The following is an 18,867-nucleotide window of genomic DNA, read 5'->3' on the forward strand; positions in this document are numbered from 1 at the left end:
TATTTGTTCTAGAAATAAGGTTGTCTTACCATAAACTTTGGTTTTTGGTGTAAGGTTGTCCTTAGAACAATTTGTGTTTCTATTTCTCTATTTTAGGTTGCTTTCTATTCCTATTCTGTGATTGCTATCTATTCTTTATTTCATATTCCACTGTATTTATTTTTAATTTGGCATAGTCCTATTCACCCCCCCTCTAGGACATATAGCTTGGCCATTTCAGGGTCCCACATGGCCCACACGTACAGATGCATATCTGTATCATGCATGGATAGATACAGTGTATATATATATATAAAAAATATAATATAAGATTATATCATATCATAATATTATAATATAATATAATATTATATAATATATACATATCTCATAAGTGTGTATATATGTATATATATGTATGTATTTATATCATTCATATGCCCAGCGTCCAGCCACCATCCTGGATGGTGCTGAATGATGCACCTTCATCACAGTGGTCCCACGCAGTGGGCCACTAGATTTGGATCAAGCCGATATTTATTTTTCCCTTCATCCGGGCATGTGTGACCGTCCAATCATGCATGCCCCAATTTGGGATCAAGGTGTCCCATTCGTCGGGTGGCATGGATAAAATACATACATCATAGGAGGACCATTCATCACAGAGAAAGAGGGAAAGAGAGAAAGAGAGGAGAGAGATCAATAATGACGGAGGGGCCCCGCCACTATGGGCCCCTCTTGTATACAAACATACATTAAGGTGGGTCCCACCATATGTGGCCCTTAAATCACAAAATAAATAAATAACAAAAGGGAAAGATGTGGGTCCATGATCACCCACCATCCAATCCTTCTTGCTTCCTTTGCTCCTTAGCTTCGATCCTAACAGAAGATATGGAGTTTGAATGGTTGAGATAGGAGATGAGAGGGTAGGAAGTGGGCCACACACAAAGTTCTCTTGGAGGGTGAAGAGCTTTGTAACGCCCTGAAATTCGGGGGTCGAGCATAACTCAGCTCCCGAGTTCCAAAACATCACTTATGCAACACATTTAATGATGGATATATGTTGACTGTATTAGTGCATAAAACATGGAATAGATTAAGCCAAAACACAGATATGATTCAGGGATAAGTGAATAAAGCAAGCGGAAGACTTATAGAAAAATATGTGTACAAGTGTAAATCCCTGAAGTACATATACAAGCCAGGTCGTATGAAAGTGTTATTTAACAAAATTATAAGTATCAAGTTACATCATTTAAATTCTCAAAAATAATCCCAGCATCCAGCGCATCAGACTAAGGCTCGCTAGAACCCGTCTGAAAACTGCATATAAGAGAAGGCAGCCTCATCATCATCCATCTCCCGCTCTGCCTCAAAAGTCGCATCAACATCTGCAACATCAGAACCTAAGACAGAGTCTGGTGGGTGTTTAACACCGCCCCAGAAACGTGGGAGTGAGTGATCAACTCAGTGGAACAATAAGGCACTGGTTAACATGTTATCAGTTCAATCAAACAGTAATGATAAAACAGAACAATTAAATAAATCCTAAGTACTCTTGTTAATGCAAGGATGTATGCAATACGATGCGTGCCCTCACGCGTACACCCTCAGCGTCTTCATCTTACGTTATGCATGACACCACCTCAAAGTGCGCCACATCTACAAAGCACATGCAAATGCGGTGCATGGATATGATTACCAAGTTGTTATTAGTCCATTTCATACAGCAGGATTGAGAAGCTAAGATACCTTCCTCATGTTACCATCCAAACAGTGATCCATTCTAGGGTCGTCAATCCTAGACATCTCATACGATCATATATTTGAGGTCATAGCAAAGGGCTCGTCACCAATCAAATCACGCCTTTCACACCTTTACTACCACAGTTCGGCTCGTCACCTCATTGCGGTATCCAAGTATGCTCGAGGTCACTACAAAGGGCTCGTTACCAATCAATGTAGGCCGACAGCACGAATATAGTGTCCCATACCACCATAATCGGCTCACGAGTTTAATTGCTCACTGATCACTACGGGGAGGCTCGTCACCCCAGCGTAGGCCGACAGCTTGACCACGGTGTCCCATACCACCATGTCCGGCTCATGAGTCTTAGCGGATCAAGGTACCATGGTTATCAGGATTTCACTGGTAAGTTCGGTACCTTAGATTCAAGCAGTAGCGACCATACATGGTGAACATATATCGGACAATCGGGTTACTTGACGAACTCGACTAGCACGAGCGCACGGTGAATTGAGCGACATAGAGTGCGCAAACACTCAGCGTGGCCAAACCACTGCCAACAACTCTAATACGGCTCGGGTTCGTCTAATACGTCCTACGTGGCGAAAGCAACCTCAACCACGAACATAGGGTCGATTACCAATTTCCTGGACTAATGCATAGTCCCAAACACATTTCACTACTACAGATGTTCATATTGGATGTAAAACAGTAAAGGAACAACAACTCAAATCATGGTACATAGACATTTGAAGAATATCAACTTAACATAAATGTAAGCATATGAAATGCTTGAATTTAAATAACATGGAATGTAACTTGCATAAGGAAATCATGCACATCAATAGGAGTGTTGAGAATCACTTCTCAACGCCCGCAATTAGTGTAATAAGTTACACTTTAGATCATTCATGCATTTCTACAAACGCTTAGCATACATGGAACAACATACACGACGTATGTTGAAATACATGCATTTAGACAATTCCTTTTACCAAGGAGTTGTCATACATACATCTAGCATACATACATGACAAATAATCATGGCAAACACAAGTGCATATTTTATACATATACGGTACTTTATACATACACATAGAATACACAAATCTCAATATAACACATGCATAACAGGAAAGCAATGTAAACACAACATTTGGCATGTGAAATCTCATCCATAACAATAATAAATCATTAACTGGCATTGAAAGCCTTGAGAACCATAACATATACACTTAAAGTCCGCACCTTAAGCAAGAAAAGAAACACCAAACTGATTTAGACGAGTTGTCTTCGTCAACGGCGAACGAATACCCTAAAACAAGGATAGAAATGAGATACAACAATACCAAGACTAATCTAAGCTCTAACACAGATTAGGGTTAGGTTAACTTACCCAAAAATGAACTCAGAACCGTCAGAATAACGATTCTAAGTGAAGGTTCAAAGATGAAGAAGAACAAGAAAGAATCCAAGATGATTCACCAACTTCTCTCTCACTTTCTCTCTCTTTTCCACTCTCTTTCCAAGCTAGGGTTAGAGAAAATTCGTATGGAAAAGAGAGCTAGGGTTTAAGGACTATAAATAGGCCTCAAATTGATGAAAATAATCCCAGGGTCAAGGTATACTTAAAGTATAACCAAAACCTGCCTCTTACGATCCAACGAAGCACTTCTGGTGGGCCTATAACCACGAAAGGTCGGACTTAAGCTCATTGACCATGGATCTAGGTCAAGCTGAGTTTTTATACCGACCGGCTCTTCAGATCAGCTGTGGCGGACCACACTCAATTCAACGGTCACGAAATCTCGATCAGGTCCACAAGCACTAGGATATGCCTGGGCCACCTTCCCTGATCAGAGGGTGAAATTGGGTCAGAATCCAACGGTCAGATAGCTTAAAATCGTCGCGCAAGCGACACGACTCAGATTTCATAAAAGCTTATTAAATATCCAACCGTTCTCACACTCTTCACTCCGAACTCAATCAAATCGACCCATAAAATCAAATGGACTTGATTTTCGAGGTGATGGTCAAGCCCAACTCGGTGACCGTAACAGCCTAAGATCATCGCTATCGGACTTTCGACGCGCGGTCTAGGTTCGATCCAGATCTTTCAAAAATTCTCCAAAACAACTGGATTTAGCGATGGATCCCAGATTTCAGAGTAACGTAGCTCTAACTAATCTACAAGTTTAGAGCCATGCAGATACAATTTAAAGTGATTGATGCGAATTTCACAAGCAATCGAGTATAGCGCTAATTACCCCAAAAACAACTACTTAAGGAAAGATTAGCACAGAAATTCTAAGGTCGTTACATGCTTGGACGTGAGATCTCTTTTCTTGCTTGGGAGAGTGAGTTTGAGAAATGAGAGAGAGAGGGTTGTAGAGAGAGAGAGAGAGAGAGAGAGAGAGAGAGAGAGAGAGAGAGAGAGAGAGAGAGAGAGATGGGTGATGGAGTGATGGATGTGGTGAGTGATGGGTGTTAGAACTTTTTGACTTTAGGGGTAAATAGTGTATGAAAGGTATGGGCTTGTGTAAAACTTTTTGACTTTGGGGTTGCTTGGGAATGGGTGAAAGGTGATGTGTACTTGACATGAGATGTGATGTGGTTGATTAATTTAACATGTTGTAGAGATTCTCTCGGTATTCGCACGTGAGACATTTTTCTCGAACTAAATGCGGGGCCTACATCTCTTGGCCTGAGTATCACCTCAGCGCGCGAGACGCAGCATCGGAATCGTGACGATGACGCGGTTACTAGGGTACAAGTTTTAGGTTGACAGGATAGCTTAGGATCGCGCGCAAACGTCATATAAAGGTCGAAGGTTGCCGAAATTCGAAAGGAAGGATTGCGGTAACTTACGGAATGGTACGGTCTAGGATACGGGTCTTACAGCTCTCCCCTCCCAATAAAAATTTCATCCTCAAAATTTACACAATCATCGCAACTAGACATAACTCATGAGGAATAAGAAATATAACATCATCATATAAAATCAGAGATAACATACAAAATACAATACATAATCAATCATCAAAGAGATGCGGATAGCGCTCTCAAATCTCGGCCTCGCGCTCCCAAGAAGCCTCCTCAACAGAATGGTGACCCCACCGAACCTTCACCAATGGAATAACCTTAGTCCGGAGGACCTGCTCCTTCCGATCAAGGATATAAATTGGTTGCTCAATGTACGAAGCGTCCTCACGAATCTCTAACGGCTGCCAATCAATAACATGGAAAATGTTGTGGACGCCAGATAATTGAGATGGCAAGGTAAGACGATTGGCCACGGCACCAATGCACCCAGTGATCTCGAAAGGTCCTATGAATCTCGGGGCAAGCTTGCCCTTCGCTCCAAATCGAACTACGCCCTTCATGGGCGAGACCTTGAGATACATATGGTCTCCTACATCAAACTCCAAGGGACGGCGCCGGCGATCATCAACTCTTCTGCTAGCTCTGAGCTGTGTGCATCTTTTGCCTGATGATATCGATAGCATTTCACGTCTCCTGCACAAGCTTGGGACCTAGGAGACGGCGCTCTCCAACCTTGGTCCAACAATTCGGTGATCTGCATGGTTTGCCATATAGTGCCTCAAAAGGAGCTATGCCGATGGTCGCCTGATAGTTGTTGTTGTATGCGAACTTAGCCAATCATAGATGCTCATCTCAGTTACCCCTGAAATCAATCACGTAGGCCCAAAGCATATCCTCAAGGGTCTGGTTAATCCTCTCGGTCTGGCCATCGGTCTGCGGATGGTACGCCGTGCTGAGCTGCAAATCAGTTCCCATCGCTCTCTGAAAGCTCTCCCAAAACTGAGACGTGAACCTCGGGTCTCGGTCAGAAACGATTGAAACTGGAATGCCATGCAGTCTCACAGTCTCCTCGACGAATAATCTCGCAAGCCGGTCCAAAGGCCAAGTCGCACGAATCGCAAGGAATTGTGCCGACTTCATCAGACGGTCCACAACAACTCAGATGGCGTCATGACAGCGCTGAGTCCTCGGTTAGCTCATAATAAAATCTATCGACACGTACTTCCACTTCCACATCGGGACACTCAACAGCTGCAATAGAACAGGGGTTCTCTGATGATCGGCCTTGACACATTGGCACGTGTCACACTTGGCCACAAAACTAGCGATCTGGTGCTTCATCCCCGTCCAAAAATACTGTCGCCTCATGTCACGGTATATTTTCGTCGAGACAGGGTGGATAGAAAATTGCGATCGATGTGCCTCGGTCATAAGATCTCTGCGTAACTCAAGAACATTCGGGACACATAATCGGCCTCTAAAGTGAAGTCCATTGTCAGAACTAATCTGCCAATCTGCCTGACTCTCAGATGCCGCCTCAGCCATATAACTCTTCAACGACTCATCGGCCTGTTGAGCCTCGACCACCCTTGCGACAAGAGAGGGTTGAATCGACAGGCTCGATAACTGCACGATAGAAGATGCAGGTCGTACTCAAAATCATACTCTACTATATCCTCGAGCATCCTCAACTCCTGAACCATCATATATTCCCTCTTAATTAGGGTAGGCTGTCAATGGGTCGGGCTAGCCCATCGAGCCCATGGGCTTAGTCCACTTCGAGCTAGAATTCAAGCTGGTATATGTGACCCGAGGGTTAGCCCTCGCCTTAAAAATGAGCACACTTATTATTGGGCTAGGCATAAAGGTCCGTTAACCCGGTTTGAACTTAGCCCAAACTAATTGGTTTATGATTTTCAAGGATATATTCAAAAGTTTTTTTTAAAGTATTTTTAAAAATATTTAATGACTTATTTAGATTAAAAAATTTATTCTTGTAAATGACTATTCTAATTTTGATTGTAATTAATGTTCTCTTAAATGACTAATAATAAAAAAATTAATATTTTTCTAAATGAGTATTCCAATTCTAGAGGTGGTAAATAGATTCATCTTGGGTTAGTCTGAAGTTGGTTTGTGTTGCTTATTAACTTACAGGATCAGGCTCAGGCCAATCCATTTTGGTTGTAATGGCCCTGGCTGGGCTTAGGCTTAAGTTCTACCATGTAGGTCGGGCTTGGACTAACCTTGCCTTAGCCGTTGATAACTCTACTTTGAATAAGTGTAAAAGATCGTGTTGCGAAAGGGTTTCAACAAAAGGCAGGTATCGATTTCACTGAAATATTTTCACTTGTAGTGAAAATGTCTACGATTTGCATGGTCTTGAGTATAGTGGCTACAGAGGACTTACATCTAGAGCAGCTAGATGTTAAGATAGTCTTTCTTCATGGGGACCTTGAAGAAGAAATATATATGCATTAGCCGACATGATATATGACACCAGGAAAGGAGAACAAGGTGTGTAGATTGAAGAAGAGTCTATATGGCCTGAAGCAGGCCCTGAGGTAGTGGTACAAGAAGTTCGACAGTTTCATGTCGAGAAAAGGTTTTAGGAGATGTCATGCAGGCCACTGTTGTTATTTGAAGAAGTTTGATACGTTGTACATCATCCTTCTTCTGTACATTGATGATATGCTTGTGGCCGGTTCAAGCATGAAGGACATCTCAGATCTCAAAAGATAACTGTCTAAAGAATTTGCCATGAAGGATTTAGGAGTTGCAAAATAAATCCTAGGCATGAGGATAAAGCATGACAGGGAAAACAAGAAACTATTTTATCACAGACAGCATAACCAAGGTACTTGATCGATTCAATATGGGAGGTGCTAAGTCGGTTAGCACTCCATTAGCCAACCACTTCAAGCTATCTAAGGAGCAAGGTGCAAAGATGCAGGAGGAACCAGACTACATGGCTAAAGTCCTATACGCGTCAGTTATTGGGAGTCTCATATATGCTATGGTGAGCACGAGGCCAGACATTATTCAAGCAGTGGGAGTTGTTAGTAGGTTCATGAACAACCCCGGGAAGGAACATTGGGAGCTGTGAAGTGGATCCTCAGATACCTGGTAGGTACTATGGATATAGGGCTATGCTATGGTGGATCGAAAATTAAGCTACAAGGCTAAGTAGATTCAGATTTGGCAGGATATATCGACAACAGAAGAAGCACTATAGGTTATGTCTTTACTCTGGGTAGTGTTGCAGTCAGTTAGGTCTCTCAGTTATAGAAGATAGTATTTATCAGTACGACAGAAGCAGAATATGTTGCGGCTACAGAAGTGTGCAAGGAGATAGTGTGGATGCAAGGTTTCATGGAAGATTTGGGTAAGAAGCAAACAAATTGCAAGCTGTATAGTGACAGTCAGAGTGCAATACACTTGGTTAAGAATTCAACCTTTCATTCAAGAACCAAGTATATTGCCATTAGATATCACTTCATACGTTCGTTATTGAAAGATGGATCGATTGCTCTGGAGAAGATTCATACAAGTGAGAATCCTGTGGATATGCTAACCAAGGCGGTCACATGGAAGAAGCTGAAGCTCTGTTCAGCTTTGATTGGTCTCTAGGCTTGAAGACAGGGATGTGGTGCACTCCGGATGTAGAAGACAAAGGTTTATGGCGATATGTCTTCAAGTGGGAGATTGTTGAGATGTAGAGCCACATCTGGGGGCCGCTCGACCAGTCGAGTGCCCTACTCGACCGATCGAGTGGCCCACTTGACTAGTCAAGGACTGGCTCGACTCAAAGTCCAGCAAGCATAAGTTTTTGGTTTCGCGGTACTCGGCCGGTCAATGCCCATGCTTGACCGGTTGAGCAGCCTGCTTGACCAGTCGAGGTTACGCAAATTCGTTTTCGAATTTGATGCGGACTGCAGATTTTTGTGTCAGTTTTCGCCGAGGTGCGAAAGGAAAGTTGCCTAAACTATAAATAAGTGTCCCTAAGGCTTTTCTAGGGTATGAGAAATAATTCTAAGGTGTGGGGCAAAGGGTTTTCTCTGTACTTCCGAGGGAGAGGTTAGTATATTGCCTTGTAATCTTCATTTTTCTTCATAGTGGAAATTTGCGTCCGTAGTTTTTTTTTTTTTACCCTTGTTGGGGTTTTTCCACGTATATCTTGTCTTGTGGTTTGTTTGGAATCCTTTGATTTTTTTTTTCTAGTTTATATTTCTTTCTGTTTATCGTTTGTGGGTGAGACCGGAGATTAGATCTCAGTTCACTGCATTGTTGGCATGCTGCGCAACACAAATGACATAAGATGCATGCTTTAGCCAAGCCTTTCTTAATCTATTTACATGTAGGCATATTGGGAAAGTTAGGATACCACAATTATACCACAAGTTAAACAAACCGGATCACATGACTCGTCGTCAGTGTCCCTTTATCCAATTTAGGGTTCGTCACCAAAGTATCAAATATAAATAATCATTCCAAAGGTATGAGCTCATTACCCAAGAATATAATCAACATGGTAAGAGCTCATCACCGATACTAAATACAAGTAATCGGTCTAACGGTACAGGCTCGTTACTAAAAAATAAATCAACATGGAAAGGGTCTCGTCACCCAAATCCAACAATAGATTGGTAAGCTCGTCACCTTCATTTGTGCTCACTAGACATTATGGGGGTCTTGTCATCTAGCTTAGGCCGATAGCCCAGATATAGTATCCCATATAATGAGGACATCGTGCATACGCATGCCCGCACGCCGTCCACACGTGCACGCACACCACCCCCCTACGCACGTATATATGAAGAATAAGGGCCCCACCGTCGATGTGGCTCGATGACAATGTCTCGGGAGAGACTTCTACCTAAAAGATGAAGTTTTGATACAAAAGAGTGGACCCAATGTTAAGAAAATTTCATCATGGGATCTCATGATTGTGGCCCACTAGTCGGTTTGATTTCATATTTTAGGTTTTGCTTATTCATGTTATTTAAAATATCGTGAACGCTTTAGATTTTTTGTTTGGTTTTTACTTTAGTTTACTTCATTGCTAAGTAATAGGTTGCGCACATGGTGCGAGTTTTGGGGTATAGGGTTTTCTTATAAATAGGTAGCCCTTGTAGCTCTTTTGATTCATTGAAGCTTAATAAAAATTATTACTTTATTTTTTCACTCTTAGTGAGTTGTGGAAGAATTCAAAAGTGGGTGTGAAGCCCTCTCTTTTCAAAGGGCTAACTACGTGGTGTGAAGCCACATCTATCCCCATCTGTCCCTACCCTCTCCCATCCTTATATCTTATCTTCTACCATCATTATTGGTTTGAATTTCTCAGCTTTTTGCAGCTATTCATCTCCCTACTGCCAGTTTTCAGAATCTGGACCTGTAGGAGGGCTGAGACTTTGGCGGAGCAGTACACCTCAACCTTACATCGAATCGTCGTCAAACTTGGAGGGATTAGAGGTCTCCCCTGGTCGACCAAGGCCTAGGTATCAGTTTGGGGAGGCGGGCTTCTATCACGTGTGACCATCCCACCCGCGCACGTGCGTCAGCCCCGGGTCACCATCTACACGCAGGAGCTTTCTCCTGGTCAGGTTTTCCTATGATTTTTCTCTTTTCATTCCTATTTTCTAAACCCTAGCCTTAGTTTGTATTAGTCCTAATTTATTTGCCCCTTTTTTCACCCTAGGGTTCCTTGAATTGAGATTGAGGAATCCCTTGGATTAGGGACTGTTTGCTATGCATGTGTCGATGATTTTTACTTCCCTTTGAGCATCATTTGGTCCATAATTTTTATTGATCCAGCCCTAACATGTGTAGGCCTGGACCCGTGCAGATTCCCCTTTACTTGAATGTTTGAACTTTTGTGTGGGATGTGGAATTATTTTGTGATCGTTCTACATTAGTCTGATCTAAGCCTGAATTCTTGCATATCATATTTAAATTTCATATCCTGCATCAAATTTGGTATCAGAGCTTAGGGTTCTTATAGTGGAATATATTACATGTTAAGGTTAGTTTGTTTGAGTCCTTCAAGCATCCAGTTTATCACATTTAGCTTTTAGGAGTCCATAGTCCCTTTGTCACCTATATTGCTGGATTTTAATAAAGATTGCATAGTTTTCTCATATAAAGTCTCATAGGATCATTTAGTCATATTTAGTTACATATAGTCGCCCTATCAAGTCCTTAAGTAGAGTTAGCAAATGTATGCCCACACGTACGGGTCGCGGTTTTGGTTTGCACCCTATACTAAACTGGAGCAACTACAAGAATCATTGAACAAGTTAACCCAGCAGGTTGATTCTTTAAGTAAGTGCTTAGAGCAACGTATAGATCAATGCCTTGACCAATTTGAGGATCACGTTACCCAAATAAAGGCTTCCCTTGGGGCAAACCATACCATCGGGGAAGATGTTCAATCTCATGCAGGTGGTCGGGAGGTTAGACCTAAGAATGGAGGCAGCCAAGGAATTGGTCATGGATGCGCACTTGTGCACCCACCCTGCGAGGGACACCATGACTAATATGACTCAGATGTGCAACTCCTCAAGGGAGTTAGAGTAGATGCCCATACGTTTGATGGCCACTTGGACCCAAAAGCCCTTTTAAATTGGTTGAGGGATATGGACCACTATTTTGAGTGGTATGACATATCGGATGCTCGACGAGTCTGATTTGCCAATATGAAATTTGTGGGCCAAGCAAAGAGGTTTTGGGCGACGGTTGAGCGAAAGAAAGAAAGAGCGAGGGAATTCCTAATAGTCCATTGGGGCGAAATGAAAGAAACGCTGAAAGAGAATTACCTCCCTTTCTCTTACACCTGCGGTTGATTGAGGAGTGACAGTCTCTTCGACAGGGTTCCATGAGTGTTGCTGACTATATTGAGAAGTTCAAAGAGTACTTGACCCGCTGTGAGGTTGATGAGGACTTCATACTCACTGTTGCTCATTTTAAAATGGGCCTCCGTCCTGACATTAGGAGAGAGTTGCTCACCAAAGACATAAACACTATCAAACAGTTGTATCAAGTAGTGTTGGACGTCGAGCAATATCTCAAAGCATCTGTAGGAAGGTGGTTTGATTTTCATGAATCTAGTGCTAAGGCCAATCCCTCTGGGGCTAAACCTAACATTGGATATCAAAACAAACCTTCCAACAATTTGCAGCCTAGGTCCAAGGATGATAAGGGTAAAGAAATTGTCGGGTCTCGTTTATGGGGAAGTGGAGCCACTAGGTATTTTAAGTGTCAGGAGTTTGGTCATTTTGCTCACCAGTGCAGTACGAGAGAGGGCACCAAAGTATTCTTTATTGATGGGCAAGTAGAATTAGTGCCCCTAGAGAATGACAGCGAAGAGGAAGAATATGAGCCCGTAGAGAACCCTAGTGATGAAGAAGAGGGAGCGCAAGAGTCTGCGACCCTCGTAATTATGCGTTGCGCTTTGGCTTAAGCCAAGAACACTGATGACTGGAGCTGCAACACGATCTTTTACACTTATGCAAAATGTGGAGAAAAGAGTTATAAATTGATCATAGATAGTGGTAATTGTGCCAACGTGGCATCGACTAGCACTGTGAGCCGTTTGAACTTGAAGATGGAAGCTCATCCTCAACCCTATAGAGTTTCCTACGTTGATGAAACCTCTATTCTAGTATCACACTGTTATCTTGTTCCTATTCAGTTTAGATTTTATAAAGAAATGCTTTGGTGTGATGTTGTTCCCATGGATGTTGGCCATATTATTCTGGGCAGACCATGACTCTACGATAGGGATGTCACCATATTTGGTCGTTCAAATGTGTGTACATTCTAGTTTGAGGGAAAGAACGTCAAGCTAAACCCTTTGCCACCTAAGAGTACGACTGGAAAGGAGTCCACCACATAGAGTGGTGTGAGCGGCTCGAAAGAAGCAAATGAATTGAAGTCCAAGTTCAAACCGCTCCATATTCTGAATGCTAAAGACTTTGAGCGAGAGACGTAGGCGGACATGATGGTATACGCTCTTGTGGCTAGGGAGAGTGTACCAGAGGCTAGCGTAGAGTTACCTACCAAGGCCATTCCGGTAGTACATGAGTTTCGTGATGTCTTCCTTGATGATCTACTGAATGAGCTTCCCCTTATGAGGGATATACAATATGCCATCGATTTAATCTCTGGGGTGACTCTACTAAACCTCCCGTATTATAAAATGAACCCAAAAGAACATGCTAAGTTGATGAGGCAGATTGATGAGCTCCTAGAGAAGGGTTTCATTTGAGAGAGCATGAGTTTGTGTGCTGTGCCGACCCTTCTTACACCGAAGAAAGATGACACATGGAGGATGTGTGTTGATAGTAGGACCATCAATAAAGTCAGAGTCAAGTATCGATTTTCCATACCTCATCTTGATAACATGTTGGATATGATGGCCAATGCTAATATCTTTTCAAAAATTGACCTCAAGAGTGGTTATCACCAATTCCATGTACGCCCTGACGATGAGTAGAAGACGACATTCAAGATAAAGGATGGGCTATATGAGTGGCTAGTTATGTCTTTTGGGTTAACTAACGCCCCAAGCACTTTCATGCGTGTGATGACCCAAGTGTTGAGACCCTTCATGGGAAAATTTCTAGTCGTATACTTTGATGATATCTTGATTTATAGCATGACCAAGGAACAACACCTCAACCATTTGAGGCAGGTTTGTGGGATCCTTAGGACCGAGAAGTTATACGCTAACCTAAAGAAGTGTGCATTTTTGTCTAGTAGTGTGATCTTCTTAGGTTTTATTGTGTCAGCTGAGGGCATATCGGTAGATCCCGAGAAGGTCAAGGCCATCGCCAATTGACTTGAACCCCATGATATTTATGAGGTGTGCAGCTTTCATGGCTTAACTACCTTCTATCGAGGTTTTAGTTCTATTATGGCTCCCATCACAGATTGCCTAAAAAAGAGAGTTTCAATAGATAAAGGCCGCCTTGAAGGCCTTCAATGAGATAAAGGTTAAGATGACTGAAGCTCCAGTTATGCGACTTCCAGATTTTTCAAAAGCTTTTGAAGTTGCATGTGATGCGTCAGGGGTCGGCATAGGAGGAGTGCTTAGTCACGAAGGGCCCACCTTTTTTTAGTGAGAAACTGAATGAGGCTAAACAAAGATATTCCACCTATGACAAGGAATTCTATGCGGTAGTGCAATCTCTGCGCCATTGGCATCATTACCTATTGATGTAAGAATTCGTCTTATTCTCAGATCATGAGGCTTTAAGATATCTGAACTCTCAGAAGAAATTAAACCTTAGGCATGTTAAGTGGGTTCAATTCCTTCAAGAGTACACCTTTGTGTTTAAGCACAATGCCGGTGTAGAGAATAAGCCCTCCGACACATTGAGTCATCAAGTCGCATTACTTAACTCCATGAGTGTTGAAGTTACAGGCCTTGAGCGCATAAAAAAAGAGTATTCTAAGTGTCCAGATTTTGGAGTTATGTACACGTCGTTGTTAGAGAGTCTGTCAGGAGCTAGTAGTGAGTATTTGATTTTAGACAGATATTTGTTTAGGAGTGACCACTTACGCATAACACGCCACTCCCTTCGCGATTTTCTTGTCTGGGAGTTACATTCAGGAGGTGTTGTAGGTCATTTCGATCAAGATAAGACCATTGCCCTAGTGGAGGATAGGTTTTATTGGCCAAGCCTCAAGCGAGACGTGGTCAAAATTATAGGGTAATTTCGTACTTGTCAACTCGCAAAGCAAAAGAAACAAAATATAGGATTATACACACCTTTGCCAGTCCCATTCATCCCTTGGCAAGACATTAGTATGGACTTCGTACTTGGACTTCCCAAGACTATTCGGAAACGTGATTCCATATTTGTTGTCATGGACCGTTTATCTAAAATGGCCCACTTCATTTCTTGTTCTAAGAACTCTGACGCATCTCATGTTGCCAAGCTATTCTTTAGTGAGGTCGTCAAACTACATGGGTTACTAAAAACTATAGTGTCTGATCGTGACGTGCGATTCATGAGTTATTTTTGGAAGACACTATAGCACATGATGAATACTAGGCTCTAATTTTCTTATGCCTACCACCCTCAAACCGATGGCCATACTGAGGTGGTTAATAGGAGTCTGGAGAGTTTACTATGATGTTTAGTGAGGGAGCATACCAGGACATGGGACACCGTATTACTCATAATCGAGTTTGCATTCAATAGTTCTGTTAATAGGTCTACAGGTCTAAGTCCTTTTGAAGTTGTTCTAGTTACAAGCCTAGGAAGCCTATTGACCTTGTCTATATATCATTGTCCCATAGGCCATCAGAGTCTGCAGAGTCTTTTGTGCATCACATATATTCATTGCATCAAGAAATCAGGCGTAAGATCACTACTAGTAATGAACATTACAAATTTTCTACAGACCAACATAGTCGTTTCAAAGAATTTAATATTGGGGACTCTGTGATGGTCCGCATTAGGCCCGAGTGGTATCTTCCGGGAGCCGTTCGCAAGTTACACGCGCGTAGTGCTGGACCCTTGAAAATTATAAAATGAAACGGTCTTAATGTGTATGAGGTAGATCTTTCACCTTCTATGGGAATTAGTTCCATATTTAATGTGGAGGATCTAGTTGCTTTTCAGGGACACACTGATACATTGTCCGGCGCTTCGCCTACCCATCCTGATTCCCTAGATTTGCTCCTTTCTCCATTGCCTCTCCCTGACCTTTCTTCGCAGCCACTACCTCCCATACCTAGGCTTCACATACCCATAAAGGAAATAAAGGATATCCTGGACCATGCGATAGTTTCCATGTTGGATGGCTGTTTTCAGAAGTACCTGGTTAACTGGAAGTCACGTCCAACTTTAGAAAACATGTGACTCACTGAGGAAGAGCTTTAAAGACCTGATCCTGACATCTTGGTGCGGTTCAAGAGTTTTATTTCGCCAATGAAAAAATCTTCATAGCCGGGGAGAGTTGATGGGGACATTGTGCACACACATGCCCGCACGCTGTCCACAGGTGTACGCACACTCCCCCTATACATGTATATATAACGAAAGAGGGCCCCACCGTCGATCTGGCTCGATGACGACGTTCAGAGAGGACCTCTTAGCTAGAAGAAGAAGTTTTGATTCAAAAGAGTGGACCCGATAGTCAAGAAAATCTCATCATGGGATCTCATGATCGTGGCTCACTAATCAGATTGATTTTATATTTTAAAATTTTCTTATTCATGTTATTTAGAACATCGTGAATGCTTTAGATTTCTTTGTTTAGTTTTTATTTTAGTTTACTTCATCGCCAAGTAATAGGTTGCGCACATGGTGTGAGTTTTGGGGTATATGATTTTTCTATAAATAGGCACCCCTTGTAGCTCTTTTGATTCATTGAAGCTTAATAAAAATTTCTACTTTATTTTTCCACTCTCTTAGTGAGTTGTGGAAGAATTCAAAAGTGGGTGCAAAGCTCTCCCTTTTCGAAGGGCTAATTATGTGGTGTGAAGCCACATCTATTCCCATTCGTCCCTACCCTCTCCCATCCATATATCTTATCTTCTACCATCATTATTGCTTTGAATTTTCTAGTTTTTTGCAACTATTCATCCTCTTATAGCCATTTTTAGAATCTGGACCTGTAGGAGGGTTGAGACTTCGACAGAGCACTATGTCTCGATCTTACGTCGAATCGTCATCAAACTTGGAGAGATTGGAGATCTCCCCTGACTGACTAAGGCCTAAGTGTCACTTTGGGGAGGCAGGCTTTCATCACATGTGCGTCCAGCCCACCCGCGCACGTGCGTTAGCCCCGGGTCACCATCTGCACGCAAGAGCTTTCTCCGGGTCAGGTTTTCCTTTAATTTTCCTCTTTTTATTCCTATTTCCTAAACCCTAGCCTTAATTTGTATTAGGCCTAATTTATTTGCCCATTTTTTCACCCTAGGGTTCCTTGAATTGAGATTGGGGAATCCCTTAGATTATGGATTGGTTGCAATGCATGTGTGGATGATTTTTTACTTCCCTTTGAGCATCGCTTAGTACATAATTTTTATTGATTCAGCCCTAACATGTGTAGGCCTGAACTCATGCAGATTTCCCTTTACTTGAATGTTTGAACTTTTGTGTGGGATGTGAAATTATTATGTGATTGTTCTACATTAGTCTGATCTAAGCTTGAATTCTTGCATATCACATTTAAATTTCATGTCCTGCATCACTATAATACCATGCTTGAACCATGAGACTTTACTAATAGGATAAAATCACACCAACGGTTATAATTGAGACTTCAATCCAAAGGAAATCATGGTATCCCAGATTCAATAGAGTGTGGTACAACAATCAAATATATAGATAATCAACTTTGAATTCGACTTATTCGATGGAAAAAGGGAACTCCAGCGAAACCGACATTAGGTGTGAAACAACCCATGTAGTCCTCACTACTATAGTTGATCATGTTCTACCTCGGTCGACTGAGTAAGTCTATGATGGCCAACAAAAAGCAGACAGTCTACTCATTCAAATAGTTCTTAGAGTTTGATCCAAGAAAAAATAAAATAAAAAAGAGAGAAAAATGAAGACAGAGAGAAAATCAAGGGTAAACTCCCATCAACCTTACTCTCTTTCCAAGAAAAATATCGCCCTTAGGATGCATTTCGAAGCCTCTAGCTGCCTTAGAAATTATCATAAACCAACAATGAGAAATTTTTCTGACTCCAAAAAGAAAAGAAAAGAAAAAGAGAGAAAGGGTATGTTAAAGCAAAATGAGCGAGGTGAAAACCCATAAGGGCGCCTCAAGTAAAAAATAACAGATACCCAACGGACTTGGGGAAAACCTGAAAGGGTACCAGGGATAAAAAAAGGCGCTACCAAGGTGCAGACAAAAATAAATAACTGGGACATGGTGAAAACCTGAAAGGGCACAATGGAAAAAAAAAGATAGGTAAAGCCAAACATAATGAAAACTTGCAAGAGCGTTACGGGTAAGAACAACAAGAAAAAAATAAAAATAAAAATATTACACTTCAATCACGGAAACGAATTTGTATTCAAAGTCAAAGATATGAATATTGTGATGTTTTAAGAACTATCAAGAGCAACCCAGGCTAGGAGACATGAATTCTCACTACATGATCCTAAGGATACTTCAAAAAAATCTTTAGGTATCAACTCAGAACTCACATGGGATGAATGATGGAAAAGTCAAGTGTCTGATCGTTGCCATCCAAAGCACTAAAATATAAGCCATGTTCATAAGACAAGTCTGTTCACCAGGAAAAAAGTTTCCCTTTTCATCATACTTTTTATTTACATGCATGGTACTAAAAGATGAAGAAGAAAAGAAACAAAAAAAAAACCATTGCAGGTTGCATCATCAAGTCATGGGTGCTTCTCCGAAACACCCGGCCCGACAACTATCTCTATTTGCTACTCAAGTCTGTCTCATTCCCTTTGCACCAAACTCTTCGATCATTCTATAAGAGTCTCTCTTTCTTTACAGGAATCGAAGCCCCCTTAACAATAATCTACCCCAAGCTATAGGGTTGCTGTGTTAAATTCAAGTACACTTGAAGTTGGACATCATACAGAGAACATGCTTCAATAAAAAGCGACTTCGATCAGGACCATTGAAATCCCTAGAGGAAATGACCAGTTGAACTTATTCAAAAATTCAAAAAAAAGAGGTCGAAATAAAAGCTGCTTGACGATGCCTCCCCACAAGATCAAGTGGATCTTTTCAAAATAAATAGTGTGAAAAGAATCTTTTTAAAAATATTTTGCAATAAAAACCCCATGGAACAATATTTTATAGGTGGGGATATTTTCTAAAAAAATTTCAAAAATAAAATGCGCATGGTATTCGAGGCACTAGGTGGTCCTCCATACTTCACGGTGGGTAGCAACGCAAAAGTAATAATTAATTTTAGTTTTCTTCGAGTCATCTGTTTTCTCTGAAATCATAAGTGAAACATGTGATGCTCGATCTGAACTTTCAGTGTCATTCTGATCATCTTTGAATACGAATTGAATATATTCAAGTTAGCGTAATCGTGCTTTAAGTCGTGGGAAAAGACTATTACAACCATAGTGTAAGAATTTAAAATCAAATGACGAAGAAATAACTCGATGTGACTCCAGTCTGGGATGCTTGTCAGCTTAGTGCATTGTAATGCGTGGGATACATAAAACTGCAAAAAGCTGAGGCAACAGCCCACCACAATGAGCAGTCTTATTGGCGGTCCTAGGGGATTGTGCAGCAATGAGAACCACTCTTCAAGATCAAATGTGTTAGGCAGATCCCCGCAAGACTGTAAAAACCAC

The sequence above is a fragment of the Magnolia sinica genome, chromosome 5 (genome assembly GCF_029962835.1).
Source record: "Magnolia sinica isolate HGM2019 chromosome 5, MsV1, whole genome shotgun sequence".
NCBI lineage: Eukaryota > Viridiplantae > Streptophyta > Magnoliopsida > Magnoliales > Magnoliaceae > Magnolia > Magnolia sinica.